Here is a 5,452-nt window from a genome sequence, read left to right as displayed (position 1 = left end):
GAAGCGCGGGCCCACGCGAGCCCAGGAGTCCGCTGGATTTCCTTGCTTCGAGCGCTGCCTTGTGGCTTGGGAACTGGGCAGAACCGAACCGAGGAAAGCGCAAAAGAGCTTCCCGAGCTTTGAAAGCGAGAGGGGTTTAATGGCGTGTCGCCCAAGAACATTTGGGAAAAACTATCTCACATATTCGGAGAAGGCAATGGCACCGCACTCCAGTACTCTTGCCTGGAAAATCCCATGGATGGAGGAGCCTGGTAGGCTCCAGTCCATGGGGTCGCTAAGAGTCGGACACGACTGAGCGACTTCACTTGCACTTTTCACTTTCATGCATTGGAGAAGGAAATGGCAACCCACTCCAGTGTTCTTGCCTGGAGAATCCCAGGAACGGGGGAGCCTGGTGGGCTGCCGTCTATGGGGTCGCACAGAGTCGGACACGACTGAAGTGACTTAGCAGCTTAGCATCTAACATATTGAACTTGACGGAGCAACTTTCTAAATGCAAGTTTTAAGTAAAGGATTTTCTTATTAATAGTAAACGGATTTTTTTAAATAGGTGGAATCATATGGATTGAATATTGAATAATAATTGGATTGAATAATATGGATTGAATATGGAATAAATATTTATTACTTAACCTTTTTTTAAAACTTATCGTTTTAAAAGCAGCCACAATCGAAGTGTAAAGTTCTTATTGGTGAGTTTTATCCACTGGTTCTCAAAAGCCTATCAAACATCGGCACTTATATTTTAAATATTTAATACTGCTTTGGCCATTGTGATTCCAGAGTATTTCAATACAGGCTTTCAAGTATCGATTTCTAAAGCCAAGTCCTTTACAGAAATATATATTTGATAGAAAGTCCTAGGTTTAGCATGCCTTGGTACTTTTTTTTTTTTAACCATTCTAACCATTTTAAGTGTACAGTTCAGGGTGAAACCATCACCACCATCAGTCTCAAGAACTCTTCATCTTGAAAAACTGAAACTCTACCCATTAAACACCCCATTCCCTCCTGCTTGCTCTGACTTCTGGAAAGCACCCTTCTACTTTCTGTCTCTGAATCTGACCATCTAGGTTCCTTATGTAAGTGGAAACATTTTTTCCTTTCATGATGAGCTTATTCAATATAAAGTCCTCAAGCTTTCTCTGTTGTAGGCCTCAGCCTTCCTTTTTAAGGCTGAATAATTTCATTGTATTATATGTATGTAGAGGGGAAGAGGACGACAGAGGATGAGATGGTTGTATGGCATCACCAACTCGATGGACATGAGTTTGAGCAAATTCCGGAGTCAGTGATGGGCAGGGAGGCCTGATGTGCAGTCCATGCGGTCGTAAAGAGTCGGACACGACTGAGCCTGAGCGACTGAACTGATAGGAATGTATATAATACACATTGTTTTCCATTCATCTGTCAAGGGACAAAATGCCTTGATTACTTTTCTAAAAGGTTTCTTTGAAACCAGTATTTTGATGTATCCTTCTCTGAATTTTAAAAGATGTTTTTCTTTTGTAAAATGGAAGGAGGACTAGTGTGTAGTCAGACTTCTCAAGCAGACCAATTTCAGGCAAGAGTAAAACGGAAGCTGAAAGGTGGAAGCAATTTCCTTAAAATCACAGTCCCTTGGACTGTCTTCCAGGATGTGCAGGAGTATGCCTCTTCCACGTTGAAGACCTCTGCTCTGTGATTCTGTTTTTGTCCTCCAAGGGCTCCATGCCTGTCCTGAAATCCTATAAATGCCGAGGTAGCCGGCTTAATGCTGTTTTCTGCTGCTGCTGCTAAGTCACTTCAGTCGTGTCCGACTCTGTGTGACCCCATAGACGGCAGCCCACCAGGCTCCCCTGTCCCTGGGATTCTCCAGGCAAGAACGCTGGAGTGGGTTGTCATTTCCTTCTCCAATGCGTGATAGTAAAAAGTGAAAGTGAAGTCACTCAGTCGTGTCCAACTCTTCGAGACCCCATGGACTGCAGCCCACTAGGCTCCTCCATCCATGGGATTTTCCAGGCAAGAGTACTGGAGAATGCTGTCTTCTAGCTGTTTTCAAAGTGCACTGGTGTTAGCTTCGGAGAAGGCAATGGCACCCCACTCCAGTACTCTTGCCTGGAAAATCCCATGGATGGAGGAGCCTGGTAGGCTGCAGTCCATGGGGTCACTAAGAGTCAGATACAACTGAGCGACTTCACTTTCATGTTTCACTTTCATGCATTGGAGAAGGAGGTGGCGGCCCACTCCAGTGTTCTTGCCTGGAGAATCCCAGGGACGGAGCAGCCTGGTGGGCTGCCGTCTATGGGGTCGCACAGAGTCAGACACAACTGAAGTGACTTAGCAATAGCAGTGTTAGGTTAACCAAAGGCATGCAAGCAACAGGCCACCAGACCACAGTCAAGTACCTCTTCTGCTGACCTGTCAAAAGAGGAAAACTTATTCCTTGCTCAATCTTGTAGCAGCAATCAGTGTCTAAATCACAGAAGGAATGACTATATGGAGTTTGGACTTTATCAGGTAGGGAAAAAACAAGAGATTTGCTTGTGGGTATATATTTTACCTAGATGATTTTTATATCTTTTCTTTTATGTCCCATGTTTATCTCAGTAATTCACTTATTCAGCAAATATTTGGCACAAATACTATGTGCCAAGCTCAACCCTAGGCGCTTAGGATATACTGACAAAGATCTTGCCCTCCTAGAGCTTACACTCTGGCAGGGAAAAACACACAATAAAATAATACATACATAAATTACTCCATATCACAGAAAATGATGAGCTGTATTAAAAAAAAAGTGGAAGTCACTCAGTCATGTCCAACTCTGGTATCCCATGGACCGTAGCCCACCAGGCTCCTCTGTCCGTGGAATTCTCTAGGCAAGAATACTAGAGTGGGTTGCCATTCCCTTCTGCAGGGGATCTTTCCGACTGAGGGATCGAACACAGTCTCTTACATTGCAGGCATATTCTTTACCACCTGAGGCATCAAGGAATCCCAAATAACATATGGAACACAGGACCATTTAGGGTTGAAGTGAAATGTTAGTTGCTCAGTCATGTCCGACTCTTTGCGACCCCATGGACTATAGTCTGCCAGGTTCCTCTGTCCAAGGATACTGGAGTGGGTAGCCATTCCCTTCTCCAGGAGCTCTTGGAGATCCTCAAGGTGGGGCTCAAGGGATCCCATCTTGCAGGCAGCTTCTTTACTGTCTGAGCTACCAGGGGGAAATAGTGCAAGAAATAACAGGAAAAAAAATAGTGCAAGAAAAATCAGGAATGAGGAATCGTACAATGCTAAAATAGTGTTCAGTTCAGTTCAGTTGCTCAGTCGTATCTCTGCAACCCCATGGACTGTAGCATGCCAGGCCTCCCCATCCATTACCAACTCCTGGAGCTTGCTCAAACTCATGTCCAACCATCTTATCCTCTGTCATCACCTTCTCCTGCCTTCAGTCTTTCCCAGCATCAGGGTCTTTTTCAATGAGTCAGCTCTTCCCATCAGGTGGCCAAAGTATTAAGCTTAAGCTTACGCTTCAGCATCAGTCCTTCCAATGAATATTCAGGACTGATTTCCTTTAGGATTGACTGGTTGGATCTCCTTGCAATCCCAGGGACTCTCAAGAGTCTTCTCCAACACCACAGTTCAAAAGCCTCAATTCTTCAGCGCTCAGCTTCCTTTATGGTCTAACTCTCACATCCATACATGACTGCTGGAAAAACCATAGCTTTGACTAGAAGCTATGAAAGAAGCTTTGACCAAGCTTTGACCTTGGTCAGCAAAGCAATGTCTGCTTTTTAATATGCTGTCTAGGTTGGTCATAGCTTTTCTTCCAAGGAGCAAGCATCCTTTGATTTCATGGCTGCAGTCACCATATGTAGTGATTTTGCAGCACAAGAAAATAAAGTCTGTCACTGTTTCCATTGTTTCCCCATCTATTTGCCATGAAGTGATGGGACCAGATGCCATGATCTTAGTTTTCTGAATGTTGAGTTTTTAAACCAGCTTTTTCACTCTCCTCTTTCATTTTCATCAAAAAACTCTTCAGTTCCTCTTTGCTTTCTGCCATAAGGGTGGTGTCATCTGCATATCTGAGGTTATTGATATTTCTCCTGGCAATCTTGATTCCAGCTTGTGCTTCATGCAGCCCAACGTTTCTCCTGCTGTGCTCTGCATTTAAGTTAAAGAAGCAGGGTGATGATATACAGCCTTGATGTACTCCTTTCCCTTTCTCAATTTGGAACCAGTCTGTTTGTTGTGAACCACACAGTCAAAGGCTTTGGGGTAGTCAATAAAGCAGACATAGATGTTTTTCTGGAACTCTCTTGCTTTTTCGATGATCCAACGGATGTTGGCAATTTGATTTCTGGTTCCTCTGCCTTTTCTGAATCCAGCTTGAACATCTGGAAGTTCTCGCTTCATGTACTGTTGAAGCCTGGCTTGGAGAATTTTGAGCATTACTTTGCTAGCGTGTGAGGTGAGTGCAGTTGTGCGGTAGTTTGAACATTCTTTGGCATTGCCTTTCTTTGGGATTGGAATGAAAATTGACCTTTTCCAGTCCTGTGGCCACTGCTGAGTTTTCCAAATTTGCTGGCATATTGAGTGCAGCACTTTCACAGCATCATCTTTCAGGACTTGAAATAGCTCAACTGGACTTCCATCACCTCCACTAGCTATGTTTGATGCTTCCTAAGGCCCACCTGACTTTGGACTCCAGGATGTCTGGCTCTAGGTGAGTGATCACACCATTGTGGTTATCTGGGTCATTAAGATCTTTTTTGTATAGTTCTTCCATGTATTCTTGTCACCTCTTCTTAATATCTTCTGCTTCCATTCGGCCCATACCATTTCTGTCCTTTATTGAGTCCATCTTTGCATGAAATGTTCCCTTGGTATCTCTAATTTTCTTGAGATCTCTGGTCCTTCCCATTCTATTGTTTTCCTGATAGCTCAATTGGTAAAGAATCCGCCTTCAATGTAGGAGAACCTCCGGTTCTATTCCTGGGTGAGGATGATCTGCTGGAGAAGTGATAGGCTACCCACTCCAATATTCTTCAGCTTTCCTTGTGGCTCAGCTGGTAAAGAATACACCCGCAATGTGGGAGACCTGGGTTTGATCCCTGGGCTGGAGAAGGGAAAGGCTACCCACTCCAGTATTCTGGCCTAGAGAATTCCATGGACTGTATAGTCCATGGGGTCGCAAAGAATCAGACAAGACTGAGCAACTTTCATTCTCAGTAAAATAGTGAGAGAATGACACTTGAGCAAAAGTTAAAGGAGGGGATACCCAGGGGAAGAGGGTGGGTTGTCCCCTTAATGCCTCTCAGCTTCAAACACACCCTTCAATAAAAGCTTACTGATAAACAGAATTCCTCTAAGCATTCCTCTTTTATTTATTTTAAATTAATTATATATTTAAGAAAAATTTTTGCCTTTGCTGGGTCTACCCTCTGGTTGCAATGCTCAAGCT

The sequence above is a fragment of the Bubalus bubalis genome, chromosome 10 (genome assembly GCF_019923935.1).
Source record: "Bubalus bubalis isolate 160015118507 breed Murrah chromosome 10, NDDB_SH_1, whole genome shotgun sequence".
Classification (NCBI taxonomy): Eukaryota; Metazoa; Chordata; class Mammalia; order Artiodactyla; family Bovidae; genus Bubalus; species Bubalus bubalis.
Note: the sequence above shows the minus strand (reverse complement) of the source record.